Here is a 15,782-nt window from a genome sequence, read left to right on the forward strand (position 1 = left end):
ACAGGTCCCTCCCACTCCTGGCCCCTGGGTCCTGGGTGTAATTCTTGCTCTCACAGGTCAGGCTGCGCCATCAGGTCTCAGCTGCAGCACAGCCAGGGTGGAGGAGCGACAGGGGATGCTTCTGGGGTCTCTTTGGGATGGGTCTCAGGAGCTGGCACAAGGCAGCTGCCTACACGCTGCTGCCCAGAACTTAGACATGCCAGTGCCCTGAGCTGCCAGGGAGCCAGGAAGAGGGACCTGCCTTTGGGTGCCACATGCCCAGGGGGGTTCTTGTACTGTGAGGAAGCGGAGCCATCCTGTGTGGCTGCACCTTGGTAACTTTACTGGATTTTTCAGTGTTTTCTTCCCAAGCATTGCCCGAACCTGCACCCTGCCCAGCAGTGTGAGAGCCCCAGGGGCCACCTCCTCACTCCCACCTGCCACTGGCAAATCCTCTGGACAAAGTGAAATGCTGAAACATTTTACAAAACAGAGTCACCCTGGATGGTTATAATGGCTGAGAAGGAAAACTCACGATGACGGAAGCCATCAACTGGTGAAATTTGATATGGATGAGCACCGGCCCATGGTTCAGGTCTTCGCAGTAACATTTATGTGGGGGAGAATTTTTTTTTCTTTGACATAAACGTGTGTTTAATGGTAAAACTTAGCACACCCCAGCACCAGGAATGGCATGGAGTAGGGACAGGCAGCAGGGACAGGCAAGTGATGTCCGTGGAGCCTCACATGGCGAAGAGGATGAGGAAGACGATCATCGAACAGAAGAGTCCCATGGCCTCAGACAGAGCAAAGCCCAGAATGGCATCAGAGATGAGCTCTGCTTGAGAGACAGGTTCCTGGCATAGCCAACGATCAAGCTTCCAAACACTGTTCCAATGCCACCCCTAAGCCAGCCACATCCACTGGGGCTGCTCCAACGTCAATAGTCTTTGAGGCTGTGTGAATGTCCCTTGAGACAGCTCTGGTCGGGAACTCCCATCTGGCCACCTGGTGTGGGGAGCGGCTGTGGGAAAGCTGTTTAGATGAAGTCTCTGGGCTGTTCAAGAAGGAGAAAGACACAGGCCTGATCAGACCCCTGGTACAACAGCGGACCGGAGCTGGAGAGATGAGTAATGCCCCGGGGGTCTGCATTTTCTCAGTCTGCACTCCCACTGCCGTGCAGCCCCTGCTGGCCCGTAGCACTCGCCCGGCTGAAGGTGACCTAAGGTGACCGACTCACTTTTACTCATTGCTTATGAAATAAGCTGAACGTGGAGCTCATTGGAAACATGTGTAGCAAAGTGTATGAGCCTTGAGGAAACCTTTCTCCCGCCCTCATGAGTATCCGCCCAGGGAGTGATTTCCCCGAGAGCTGGTCCGTGTTGCGTTCCCTCCATGAACACTTTCAAGGCTGCTGTGGGAAGTTGCACACAAACGGCTGGTGGTCCTGGAGGGGATGGTGAGGCGGGGTGGGCCTGTGCACCGGATGCCAAGTCCACAGCACCACGAGGCAGTGCTCGCCGCAGGAGCCACACAGCAGGTGCGTGCTGGTCTCCCATCTGAAACCTGCACCCGTGGGGTGCACCCGAGTGACCCCCGCCCCCCGGGGCGTCTCTGGAACGCCTCCGAGGAAGAGAGGCTCCACGCCTGGATGGAGACAGGTATCACACAGGTGCGTGGAGTGGAGTGCGATGCAGGGAGGTTGGTGCAGGGCCACACGGAGAGACCCCACTCAGGCAGGCCTTGGGTTAGGGTAGGCCTCACCACGTGATGTTATGGAGGGGCTGACCGTGGCCAAGGCTGGCCTGTAGGTGGGGGGCAAACATATTCCTGGCAGGTAGGGCTGCCCACAAAGCTCACCTGCCTGAGAACCCCGTCCGGCTGGGGCAGGCGGGAGTCTCCGGACCTTGGCGCCAGCGGAGCCTGCAGTGTCGCCAGACGGCCACAAGGGGGCTCCCGAGCCCGGCGCTCGGTCCCTGTGAGGCGGGAGGCGCCGGGACCCGGCTGTGAGACCGGAACACACCAGTGGGGCCCCGACCCCGACCCCGACCCCGACCCCGACCCTGACCCCACAGGACCCTGCCCGGCCAAAGGCTAAACCTGCCCCAGCCCCAGGCTGGGCTGATGTTCCTGACCAGAACCCGAGCCCGATTCTGCTCACTGAACACTCATCTGCTCCCTTGCCTCTGCCTGCCCCGGTAGCGAGGGCCTGGCCAGTGGGTTCATGTCACCTCCCACGTCACCTCCCGTGTCATCTGTGTGTCACCTCCATGTCACCTCCTGCATCAGCTCTGTGTCACCTCCCACATCACCTGCATCATCTCGCATGTCACCTCCATGTCACCTCCCGCATCATCTCCTGTGCCACCTTTGTGTCACCTCCTGGCTGACCATGGCCCAGCGGCGTCTCCCCTCTTGCAGTGCCCGGAGAGGCTACGGTTCCAGGGGTGGGCTAAGGAAGGTGGGTGCCTCGGCATGGGCCCTGAGTGACTCCTGGAGCGGATCCCACCTCCCCACCAAAACCCAAGCAGGAAACCACCCTTTGCTGCTGAAGCCACTGAGCTCTTGGGGCCTCTGTTTTTGCAGCAGAGCCTCGTGCCCCTGACTGACACATCTCTCATAGTCCCAGGCCCTGAGCCCAGGCCCACACTGAACCTTGACGCTCATCGCAGACTGACCCTGGCTTGCCCTGGGTCACACTCAGGCCAAGGCCCCGACAGCCTGGCCAGGTGGAAGCTCCCCAGCTTATCTTACTCACATTGTTGTCCAGGGCCCAGCCTCACGGTGACATCTGCCGCAAGAAGGCTGGGACTCTGTCCCACTTGTGTTCGGGAATGAGGGACCCTGACTTGGTCTCTGCTATCAACACATTACAAACATCACTGGGCATTACAAAAGATTTCCAAGGGCTGGGTGCCGTGGCTCACCCCTGCAGTCCTAGCACTTGGGGAGGCTGAGGCTGGAGGAGGATTGCTTGAGCCCAGGAGTTTGAGACCAGCCTGGGCAATGTAGTGAGACTTTGTCTCTAAAAAAATTAAAAAAATTAGCCAGGCATGGTGCCGCGTGCCTGTGGTCCCAGCTACTCGGGAGGCTGAGGCAGGAGGATCACCTAAACCCAGGAGGTCAAGGCTGCAGCAAGCAGAGATGGTGCCACTGCACTCCAGCCTGGGCAACAGAGCAAGACCCTGTCTCAAAAAAACCCACAAAAAACCCAAAGAAAGAAAGAAAAAACCCAGATTTCAAAGAATTTAAACTTATTTATCTAACACAAAGCAGTTCTTCACAGGCACACTTTAAACTTCGAAATTCTTTGCTCTCCCCATGCTTGGCTGATTGGGTCTGGGGCAGGCGAGGGTGCTCACTGGATCCAGTTTCTGACAAATCTGAATTGTGACAGGCTTCAGAACTGGCCCAGATGATCAATTTTCATGTAAGTTAAGGTGTCCCTCTTGTTCCCCAGCTTTTAGGTGATTTGTTTTATATTTATTTATTTATTTATTATTATTATTATTATTTTTTTGAGGCAGAGTCTCTCTCTGTCGCCCAGGCTGGAGTGCAGTGGCCGGATCTCAGCTCACCACAAGCTCCGCCTCCCGGGTTCACGCCATTCTCCTGCCTCAGCCTCCCGAGTAGCTGGGATTACAGGCGCCCGCCACCTCGCCCGGCTAGTTTTTTGTATTTTTTAGTAGAGACGGGGTTTCACAGGGTTAGCCAGGATGGTCTCGATCTCCTGACCTTGTGATCCACCCGTCTCGGCCTCCCAAAGTGCTGGGATTACAGGCTTGAGCCACCGCGCCCGGCCATTATTAATTATTATTATTATTTTTGAGACGGAGTCTTACTGTCTCGCCAGGCTGGAGTGCAGTGATGGCATCTCAGCTCTCTGCAAGCTCCGCCTCCCGGGTTCAAGCGATTCTTCTTGCCCCAGCCTTCTGAGTAGCTGGGAATACAGGTGCATGCAGGGCATAGTGGTGTGCACCTGTAGTCCCAGGTCCTTGGGAGGCTGAGGAGGGAGGATCCCTTGAGCCAAGTAGTTCCAGACCAGCCTGGGCAGCATGGCAACACTCTGTCACCACAAAAAATTTAAACAATTAGCAGGGCATAGTGGTGTGCACCTGTAGTCCCAGGTCCTTGGGAGGCTGAGGTGGGAGGATCCCTTGAGCCCAGGAGGTAGAAGCCGGAATGAGCTATGATCGCACCACTGCGTTCCAGTCTGGATGACAGAGCAAGACACTGTGTAAAAAAACCGAAACCAGTCACCCTGGAGAACCTGCATGCATAGGAAGACATATTTACTCTAGCGGCAAACGCTTAGGGCTGCAGAGCCCTGGGCAGGCTGGATACTGTCTTGGCCCCATGTGGGGTGAGGGCTGCAGACTGGGGTGGAGGCCCCGGGGAGGCGGAGGGAACCCTCAGGAACCATCTCGCTGCCTTCTGCTCTCACGACTGACCTTTTCTTGGAGAAACTTGGTGGGGGCAGCCGGGCCTCTGCCGCTGGCATCCTTTGGGTGCTTCCTGGTGGGGGCAACCCTGTGGGGAGGAGTTGGGGAACCTGTGGGCCAACGCGGCTCCGGGAGCTTTGTCAGGCTGCAGGGCACCTTTGGTTCTCCCTTCCCGACCCTCTCTGCCCTTCTCCTTTCTGCTGTGTTTGTCAGATATTTTTTTTTTCCTCATTTTGATTGCATTTTGCTTCTGACAACTTTCCCAAGACCGTTGTCCCTCCAGAGGCGGCTGGGTCCACACAGCTTCCCTTTGTGCCGGACCCTCGCCTCGCTGGGTCTTGGGCTGCAAAGCTTGGATGCGGCAGCGTCAGGTTCCTGCACTGACCCTCGCGGTTTCCGCATCCCACTCATCCCACTCTAACCTCTAGTTCCTTTGGAGATAGACCTTCTATGGAAAATCCCAGTTGGAGCACACCCGCCGCGTTTCCATTCCCTTGCCTGCCTACTCTGTCCACGTCTCCAGGGCTGGGCTGCAACTGTGGAGACCACCCCCTCCAGCCTTCTCCATCATGGAGACTGGAAGGTGAAGCCCGGCTAGAGGGCAGCCTGGTGGTGGGGCAAGAAATAGGAAGGCTCACCGCTGAGCCAGGGTGATGAGGCCTGTCTGCTCCCTCTTCCCCTCTCCAAAGCTTGCCAGGACCCACCCAGACCAGGCTGTGGCCTTCAGCACTTCCCCAGGCCACACCAGAAGCCAGAGGAACTGAGCCCCGCTGGGGGACATACCCTCCCAGGCCAAAGTAACAAGAGCCTGGAGAGAACAGCGCCTGAGAGAAAAACAGCGCCCTCCACAGCATGACTTGTGTGCAGCAGGAGTGTCAGGACCTGTAGGCAAAGAATTAAAGACAAACGCGGTAACATCCTTGAAGAATTAAGGAAAGATATTAGCAATAGAAAACAATAACAGGGAGCACAAAGAACCAAGTAGGAATTTCAGGTATCAAAATAATGATTGAGAAAATGTGGTAACTGAAATACAGTGGGACAGACGCAGCCGAGGAAAACAATCTGCAAAGTGACAAACGAGGGGAAGGAATCCTGGCAAAGCAGCTGGGGCACAGGAAGAAGCACAGGGACTGTGAGGAGAGAAGTGGGTGGGAGGACAGAGCAGAAGAAAAAGGTGAGAGGGATTTTCAAACGTTAGGGAAGTAAGACGCCACAGAATTCCAAAAGGTGATATGAGGAAAACCCGTACCTAGTCACAATTATATTAAAATGTAAGAATATTAGAAAAAAAGGGAAAGTTTAAAAAAATTTGAAAAGAAGGAAAAAGTTTTAATGAGAGAGCAGGTCGTGGATAAAGGGTAAGAATCACACCGACTTCAGACCCTTCAACATGATTCAACAATGCAAGAAGACTACATATTATTTTTAAGGTATCAAAAAAAAAAAAAAAAACCCCACTTTATACCTGCCATTTTTTTTTTCTGAGACAGGGTCTTGCACTGTCACCCAGACTGCAGTGCAGTGGCTCAATCACAGCTCACGGCAGCGTTGAACTCCTGTGCTCAAGCCAATCCTCACACCTCAGCCTCCTGAGTACCTAGGAGCACAGGTACGTGCTAGCACACCTGGCTCCTCTTTTAATTTTTTGTAGAGATGGGGTTTCCCTGTGTTTCTCAGTCTGGTTTTGAACTCCTAGCTTCAAGCAGTCATCGCACCGCAGCCTCCCAAAATGCTGAGGTTACAGGCATGAGCCACCGTGGCCAGCCTACACCTATAATCTTATATCCAGCAAATTTTTAAATTCAAATGTGAGGGTATAATAAAAACATTTTTAGGCAAAAGAGGCCTCAGAATACTTGCTGTACAGAGACCCACATTGAAAACACTGTAGGAAAAAGTTCTCACGAAGGAAGGGAAAATCCCAGGAGCTGTTGCAAGAGATACAGGAAGTAAGAGCGAGTAAAGGTTATTGTTAATATCATGATATATGCCTATATAATATACTGTGGATAACAGCTAATATCTTGAAAACGAAAAATGACAATATGTCCACAATTACCCATAACCAAAATTCCAGAAAATATCAATATGATGCTGGATGTGGAATTAATCAAGGAACTAAGATTATGCTAAAGCATATACCTTGTTGGGAGAATATGAATTATATTTATGAATTAATATATTCAGTAAATGAGTAAGGTAATTACAAGTTAATCTTAAGAACAATCACTATAAAAATTATTAGTACAATTTTTTAAACCAGTAAAAAAAAATGTAATCAATTCAATGGAAAACAGGAAATACGGAAGAAACAAATAAAAAATAGCTTTGATGATATAACTAAATCGTAATACAGTTGTAATCACAATAAATATTAATGTCTTAAACTGATCAGTTAAAAAATAGATATTCTTGTATTGAAATTAAAAAAAAATTAAGATGAGACAAAGCTAAGCATAGTGGCAGACACTTGCCTATAGCCCCTGCTACTTAGGCTCAGGAGGCTGGGGTGGAGGATTGCTTGAGTCCAGGAATTTGAGTCCAGCCCAGGCAACACAGCAAGACCCTGTCTCTGAAACAAACAAATGAACAAACAAAGAAACAAGCCCTCCAAGAGCAACTTTATAATTAAAACAAAAGAAGACACAAGTTGAAAAATAGAAGGATAGAAAACTATGAACTAAGAAGGTTATCATCACAGTTATAGCAGGGAAGCTAGGAATGGAGAGGGATCCTGGCCATTGAATGCTGAGACCTGGAAGTTCCATACATCACTTCTCAAATAAAATTGGCCAGAACGAATGACAATGCCAAGGGGTGAGGGAGGAGTAACTCTGTGCTCCTGGAAGTAGAGAACCACTGAATATGAACAATGTTTACTGCTACCACACACACACTCTTAATATAAGATAAAAAGGAAACACCACAAATCAATGGGACAAGATTATTTATAAATGGTATTGGCAAAGTGGACTCACGATACAGAGAAAAATAAAAACTGGGCCTCCACCACTTGTTCCATACAAGCGTGGACTTGAGCCAGATTATAGATCTGTGAATTGTTATAAATTAACTATAAAGTTAATGCTAAAAAAAGGAGGATCACTTATTGATGTTGGAGCAGGGAAAAAGTTTTAAAATAAAAATTTGGAAGCACAAATCATAAGGCAGATAATTGAAAAGATAGCTTCCATGAAAATTCAGAAAATACTTCCTGACTGTTCTGTGCTTGCCTTTCCTCACCTATAAAATGGGGGTTAATTTAACTAAGGGGTTGAGAACTGCCCCCAGGTCATTGTAAGTGCTTCGTGTGGAGATATTATTATAATAATCAGTATTTAATGCCCTTTAAAACATCTCTAGTAATGCTTTTCCCCAAAACATCAATTTTGCCTGAGAGTAAAATGCCACAAAACTCACAAAAGTGTATGTATTCATGCACTACTGTATGCCTGGTTTATCTTTTCCCTCCTAACTCTGCTGTGTCATTTCGTTTTGTGTGTCTTTCTTGGAAAACCACATAGCTGGATTAAGAACATCCGTCTTTTAACTGGAGAATGTAGTCCATATCTTTTTATTTTCATTAGTCATATTTATTCCTACCTCCTTATTTTGTGTTTCTATTTATCTTGCTTTTCCTCAGTATCTTTTAAATTGTTTCCTTATTTCTTTAGGAGTTATTTTCCTCACTTAATCTTTCTTCTTCTGATTTAGAAGTTATACATTCTGTTTCTATTGTGAAACAATTTTAAAATTTTATTTTTTAGAGACAAGGTTTCACCTGTCACCCAGGCTGGGTGCAGTGGTGTGATCATAGCTTACTGCAAACTCAACCTCTTGGGTTCAAACGAGTCTCTAGCCTTAGCCTCCCAGCAGCTAAGACTACAGGCATGGGCCACAACACCTAGCTAACTTTTAATTTGTTTGTAGAGACAAGATCTTGCTGTGTTGCCCAGGCTGGTCTCAAACTTCTAGGCTCAAGTGAGCCTTCTGCCTTGGCCTCCCAAAGTGCTGGGATCATAGATATGAGCCACTGTGCCTGGCCCAGCATCTCGTTTTTATGTGGTATTGAAAACCTAAACATATTTGGGTCTGTTAATCACATGAGAAGCTGTACTATGAGGAAGCACATGTTTTTAAAAAGTATGAAATGTTAATCTACAGAATGCTGGTGGCAGACAATTCATAATTTCTAAGGATTAAAATTCTGAAAATATATGTAATTAAAACAATTAGAATAATAAAGAAACTTTGTATGCAAACTATACAGGGAGTAATTTTAGTAAGAAAAGTTATAAGACATGAGGTTGTGTTTTCTGTTAAAGGAAAAGGAGTAATATTAATAAATTATGTACTGAAAGATAATGACTGTTTCAGAATAAGAGAGACAAAAATGTAAGGAAAAACAGCTGAGGCTGGGCGTGCTGGCTCACTCCTGTAATCCCAGTACTTTGGGAGGCTGAGGCAGGTGGATCACCTGAGGTCAGGAGTTCGAGACCAGCCTGGGTAACATGGTGAAATCCCATTTCTACTAAAAAAAAAAACCAAACAAAAATTAACCAGGCATGGTGGTGCATGCCTGTAATCACAGCTACTTGGGAGGCTGAGGCAGGAGAATCGCTTGAACTCAGGAGGCAGAGGTTGCAGTGAGCTGAGATCACACCATTGCACTCCAGCTTGGGCAACAAGAGTGAAACTCTGTCTCAAAAAACAAAGAACAACAACAAAAAGAAAAACAGCTGATACATTAAAAGAAAAAGATTGTGAAAGGAGGCCAGGCATGATGGCTCAGCCTGTAATCCCAGCACTTTGGGAGGCTGAGGCAGGTGGATCACATGAGGCCAGGAACTAGAGACCAGCCTGGCCAACATGGCATAACTCCATCTCTACAAAAAATACAAAAACTAGCCGGGCGTGGTGGTGCATGCTTGTAATTGCAGCTACTCGGGAGGCTGAGGCACGAGAATCGCTTTAACCTGGGAGGTGGAGTGAGCCAAGATTGCACCACTCTGGTCTGGGTGAAAGCAAGGCTCTGTTTAAAAAAAAAAAAAAAAAAAAAAATTGTTGTAAAAGCATTGTGGAAAAGGGATCTTACGTGGTCAAAGCTGGCTGTGATTGGATTTATTTATTTATCTTTTTGAGACGGAGTTTCACTCTTGTTGCCCAAGTTGGAGTGCAGTGGCATGATCTCAGTTCCCTGCAACCTCCACCTCCTGGGTTCAAATGATTCTCCTGCCTCAGCCTTCCCAGTAGCTGGGATTACAGGCACCCACCACCACACCCAGCTAATTTTTGTATTTTTAGTAGAGACGGGGTTTCACCATGTTGGCCAGGCTGGTCTCGAACTCCTGACCTCATGATCCACCTGCCTTGGCCTCCCAAAGTGCTGGGATTACAGGTGTGAGCCACTGCACCTGGCTGGATTTATTTATTTATTTATTTATGAGACAGGGTCCCACTGTGTTGCCTAGGCAGGAGTGCAGTGACACTTAGCACCGAGGCCTGGAGGCCAGGCTCAAGCGGTCCTCCCACCTCAGCCTCCCAAGTAGCTGGGACTATGGGCACGTGCCACCACGCCTGCATAATTTTTTTTTTTTTTTGTATGTTTTGTAGAGACAGGGCTTCCCCATGCTGCCCAGGCTAGTCTCAAACTCCTGGGCTTAAGTGATCCCCCCTCCTTGGCCTCCTGGAGTGCTGGGACTATGGGTGTGAGCCACCTTGCCCAGCCTGGATGGATTTATTTATAAGGTTTAATTAAAATTAGCTTTACTATTAACAGTTCACTGATGCAAAAGTAGAATTTGGTCTTCTCTGTTAAAGTGACAGTTTTCTGGAATATTGGTCTGCTCTTGATTCTGGAAGGTTTTTCTCTCTTTTTTTTTCACCTTGAAAAATACATATTTAGAGGAACAATTCCCCATTCTCTGGGACTCTTTAGAAAAAAAAAAAGTCAATTTTGGGGAAGTAAAACAAACAGTGGAGATGAGTGTAGCACTGTCCCCCAAATCACCAACCCCCAGGTCCCGAGACCTGGGCTGGGCCAGGGCTGACAGGTGAGTCCAGCAGTCTTTTGAACCCACTCTCTCCTACCTAGAATAGAGACAGGACAGGCTTTATGTCCCCCATTCCTCCCTCCCAACTCCAGGGACATTGAAAGGGTCCTTTGTAGCCACCTGCAGGAAATTGGGGAGCTGGGAGAGAGGGATCTGAAAATACACATTTGGTATCAGAAATAAACACTTGTGGGGAGAGGCGGCAGGAAGATTTCCCCCCAGATCCCTTCCTTCCCACCCACCCCACCAAATATAGGAAGAGATGACTCCCTCTCCCCTATTGAAAATCCCCATTTAAAAATAGTTTATACTATCAAAATGGCAGCAGAGGAGAGACAGGGAGACCTGGAGTACTGGCTGGAGGGGCCCCCCAGACGGGGACCACCCCCAAAAAACCCCTCCATTGCGGGGAAACAGGCAGGACCCCAGGGAGTTTGGCTGACAAAGGAATGGCTTCTCAGGGGGAAGAAGAGCAAAGGGACATTCCTCCCTGGCCAAAAAGTTGGTTGAAAAAGGATAAGCTGTCTGAGAGAAAGGCTGGGGAGGTGGAAACTTCTATTCCAAGGGGGCGATTCTTCCTTGGCCAAGACTCCCAACCCATTAAATGGTACAAATTCTTCCTGAACCTCTGAGTATGGCCAGGAATAATAGAACGAAATAAACTAACTCTTCTGCTCACATCCGAAAATGCAGACAGGGCTCCTTCACCTCCCCAAGGGCAGGCTGAGGAATAAAGAAAGAAAGGTCTAAGCCAGACCCTGATTGTCGTGTCTTGGGGAAAGAAGTGGGGAGGTGGGGGAGATATCCTAACCATCCTAAAAGGTTAGGTCAGTCGCCTCCCAGTGGCCTTCAAAAAATAAATAAACAAACTGCCCCTACCACTGAAGTAGGAGACGTGTAAGGGCAGCCACTGGGGGACCGACAGAAAAGAGAGGAGCTGTGGAAGCTGCGTGTTTTCTGTGGAGGAGTTAATGAGAGTTAGTTACCCCTGGGAGTAATTCTTCCCAAGGATCCCCACCCCACCACAATCAGGCATGAGTCTTTCAGGTGAACTGTTTCTCCTTGAGAGAGCAAGGATGGAGTGACCCCAGAAGGGATGGTGGTGGTGGTGGTGGTGATGGCTTCTGGGGCCCTGGCGAGAGCACCACCGGGTCGAGAGACCATCCACGCTGATGGAAGGGATGTGCACCTGGGCGCTGCCACTGCACGGAGGCTGGCAGGAGAGCTTGGCCGGGCTACGGGGCGCAGTGGGACTCGGGGTGCTCCAGAAGTGAAAGCTGAGAGGCAGCGAGCTGGGTGTCAGCAGCACCGGGGTCCATGTATGCGTAGGAAGCAGGGACGGGGTCAGCGCCGGCCTCGGCGCCGGGAGACCGGAGCCAGTTTCCGATCCTGGGGTCCATTCGGGTCCCGGCCCGCCTAGCAGGCTCGGGCTGAGTGGAAGCTCTAGGTCCCGGGGCTTCCGGCCCTTCTGCGGCTGGGAGATCTCAGGGATGGAAGCCGCGTGGCCGCCGGCTGCCCTGCAGGGTCCGTAACTGGCACACCCTCGCGCGGAGGGACTCTGGGCTCGGCCTTGGCGGTTTCCGGCACAAACCCTCTCTCTCCCGCAACTTCCCACTCTTCCCTGGGCCCCTCCACTCTCGCTTCTCAAACCCAGCTCCACATTCAGCTCTTCCGATTTCAGGTTTGGGGCCTCGGGCCGGGTCAGGATGACCTGCAGAGGCAAGCGGGCCTCCTCAGCCTCCAGGCGGGCCTGCAGGCGGCTGGGACTGGGGCTCCTGCTCCCCGGGGGGCGCTGCTGCTCCTGCAGGCGGCTGGGACTGGGGCTCCTGCTCCCCGGGGGCGCTGCTGCTCCTGCAGGCGGCTGGGACTGGGGCTCCTGCTCCCCGGGGGCGCTGCTGCTCCTGCAGGCGGCTGGGACTGGGGCTCCTGCTCCCCGGGGGCGCTGCTGCTCCTGCAGGCGGCTGGGACTGGGGCTCCTGCTCCCCGGGGGCGCTGCTGCTCCTGCAGGCGGCTGGGACTGGGGCTCCTGCAGGAGCGGCGCTGGGGAGCAGCACAGCAGGCCGAGGCCGAGGGGGCGGCTGTGGCTGCGGAGACTGGATGGTGCGGGTGGAAGAGAGGCCCGAGCGCAGGTACTTGTTCCGGCTGCTGCGCGCCGAACGGCTGGGGCCTGCCCTTCCTGCAGCCTTGGGTGTGCCTGGCTTTCCTGAGACAGCGTTCCCTGGGGCGGCAGGTACGGCAGCAGGGGCCACATGTGCCATGGCGGAGGTAACAGACACCGCTGGTTGGGGCGGGCAGTCCTCGGTGGAGCACCCTGCGACCTCAGGTAGGACACTGACTTGTAGACGAGCTTCTGGCCGCTCTCCTTGCGGATGATGTTCCTGTCATAGTAGTACGGCAAGGCCCGGCGAGCTTGTCGTAATTCATGGTGGTCTTGTTCTTGCGTAGCCCCCACAGCCGGGCCGCCTCCTCTGCATCCACCAGCTTGAATTCACCACCATCCCGTGAAGTCCAGGAGATGTGGCCATTGCCTTGCTCTCTCCGCAGCTGCAGCAGAAACTGCCACAGCGTCACAGATGCGTCCATCGCTGGGGGAGCGCTCACGCCATCCCGGGGTACCTGTGTGTAGCGTGGCGGTGGCGCTGGCAATGTTGGCAGCTCCGGGGGGTGGGGGCTCCATACGCTGCCCCACCGCCCCCCAGGCCTGGGTTCTGAGGCGGCGGTGGCGGTCTGAAGGTTTTTGTTTACCTTTTAAGTAATTGGCCTAGGAAACTAAGGTTTTTGTGTTTCATCAAGATAATGCCTTGTGCTTCATGTTGTCTTTCATTATGTCTTTAATTAATGAAAAAGAGCAATTTTTTTTTTTCCCAAAAAGATACTTTTCTGAAGTAGAGAGCTGCCTTTGACTTTGCAAGTCTCCACAAGATATAACAAGACAAGCATCAAAAGTAATGATTTGGGGTGACTGTGCCCTGGTTACATTAATAGTGAGATGTGGGGTAGCTAAGAAAAAGAGAAGAGGAAAAACGGACAGGCCGATTAGGCGTTTTTCTTTAACGTTACTCTGGTGGGGATTGGTCCTGGATGAAGGTCCATGACACTGGAGAGGGCGAGGCCTTTTAGCCTCAGGTATGATGGGTCCACCCCTTCTCAGCGGTCCGACTGCCATCTCGGTCGTTAGGAGCACCAGATAAGGTCCTTCCCAGGTGGGTTCAAGCTTTTCCCCTTTCCAGCTTCTGATAAGAACGTGATCTCGGGGCTGGTGTTGGTGAACTGGGAATTCAAGGGAGGAGAGGGTAGAAGACAGACTGAATACATAGCTTTTAAGAAACTGATCTTTTGTCTCAAATGTTGGGAGGTCAGTAGTGGAACTTAAATAAGGCAACCCATAAAGCATTTCATGAGGGGATAGGCTGGTGTCTTTTCGGGGAGCAGTTCGGACCCTTAACAGGGCAATGGGAAGACACTTAGTCCATGGTAACCGGATTTCTAGAATTAATTTAGGTAGGTGGGATTTTAGAGTCTGGTTCATTCTTTCTACTCTTCCTGGTGAGGGTGGATACCAGGGAGTATGGTATTCCCCCTTTATTTCTAGTGCTTGGGTTAGCCCTTTAATAATGAGCCTGGTAAAGTGGGTCCCATTGTCTAAATCAATGGTGTCTATTAGTCCAAACCTGGGTATTATATGTTCTAACAGGGCTTTGACGACATTACTGGCTGTTGCATGTGGGAAGGGGAGAGCTTCTGCCCAGTGGGTAAGGTGGTCTACTATCACTAGTAAATACTTGAGGTGGCCTATTGGAGTATAGTCAACTTGGACGCTTTGGAATGGCCTTACCCCTGGAGTTTAGGCCGGGCATGGTGGCTCCTGTCCCTAATCCCAGCGATTTGGGAGTTAAAGGTGGGAGGATCGTTTGAGACCAGGAGTTCAAGACCAGCTCTGGCAACTTAGTGAGACCCTGTCACTACAAAAAAATAAAAAAATTAGCCAGGTGACATGGCACATGCCTGTAATCCCCACCACTCCAGAGGCTGAGATGGGAGGATAGCATGAGCTTGAAAGGTGGAGGCTGCAGTTAGCCATGGTTGCACCACTGTATTCCAGCCTGGGTGACAGAGCAGGAGCCTGTCTCAAAAAAAAAGAGAGAGATTTTAAACTAATTAGGCTTATTATTATTATTTTTTTGAGACAGACTCTTGCTCTGTCCCCCAGGCTGGAGTGCAATGGTGAGATCTCGGTTCACTGCAACCTCTGCCTCACGGGTTCAAGTGATTCTTGTGCCTCAGCCTCCCAAGCAGTTGGAACTACAGGTGTGTGCCATCACGCCCAGCCAAATTTTGTATTTTTAGTAGAGATGGGGTTTTGCCATGTTGGCCAGGCTGGTCTCAAACTCGTGACCTCAGGTGACCTGCTCACCCCAGCCTCCCAAAGTGCTGGGATTACAGGCGTGAGCCACTGCGCCTGGTCTAACTGGGCTTATTTGATAAGTAAAGTTATAAGGAAAACATTATAAAGTTATAAGGAAAGCAAATAGTATTTGATGCTACATCTTTAAATTATATTTTTGGAAATGTTATTAATGAGTGCTTCAGAAATTATGTGGAAATCCCGGAAATCTGACATGTCCTGGTATAATTTTATCAGCCATAATTTCAGATATTGTGTTACAGTGTTGTATGTTACAGAAATAACCAGATTTCCTTGTAAATTGTATCATTATTATAATGAACTCTCATCACATCTTTACAAATGGCCATTTTAAGCCTTTGCCATTCACAGTTACTGTTTTCCTTTGATTCTTTTCTAAAGTCATTTGCAATTAGCTACAGACAAAAGTGGCTTGTTCTTCAAGGAGATTCATGAAAAAGACTCTGACAGTTACTCCGATATACAGACTGCTGCTGATAGCTTTGAGATCCTACCATTGGACTGTGTAAGAATTTTCAGAAATGGAATGAGAAAACTAATGTCATGAAACTCCTAATCCAGCTTCAAACAGAACAAGATTTAATTACATGGGACTGAATGAACCAATCAGGATAATTTTTGTTTTTGAGATGGAGTCTCGCTCTGTTGCCCATGCTGGAGTGCAATGGTGCGATCTCGGCTCACTGCAACCTCCACCTCCCGGGTTCAAGTGATTCTCCTGCCTCAGCCTCCTGAGCAGCTGGGATTACAGGCATGCACCACCATGCCCAGCTAATTTTTTTGTATTTTTGGTAGAGACGGGGTTTCACCATGTTGTTCAGGCTGGTCTCAAACTCCTGAGCTCATGATCTGCTGGCCTTGGCCTCCCAAAGTGCTGGG

The 15,782-nt window shown here is 50.1% G+C and overlaps 2 pseudogenes; both read right to left on the minus strand.

Moving 5' to 3' along the window:
- Window positions 1-704: 704 nt before the first annotated feature.
- Window positions 705-1,131, minus strand: LOC119619099 (ATP synthase F(0) complex subunit C1, mitochondrial pseudogene; annotated as a pseudogene).
- A 10,389-nt stretch (window positions 1,132-11,520) lies between these two features.
- Window positions 11,521-14,152, minus strand: LOC103229809 (ETS domain-containing protein Elk-1 pseudogene; annotated as a pseudogene).
- Window positions 14,153-15,782: the final 1,630 nt, after the last annotated feature.

This window comes from Chlorocebus sabaeus, chromosome 24 (genome assembly GCF_047675955.1).
Source record: "Chlorocebus sabaeus isolate Y175 chromosome 24, mChlSab1.0.hap1, whole genome shotgun sequence".
NCBI classification, from domain to species: Eukaryota; Metazoa; Chordata; class Mammalia; order Primates; family Cercopithecidae; genus Chlorocebus; species Chlorocebus sabaeus.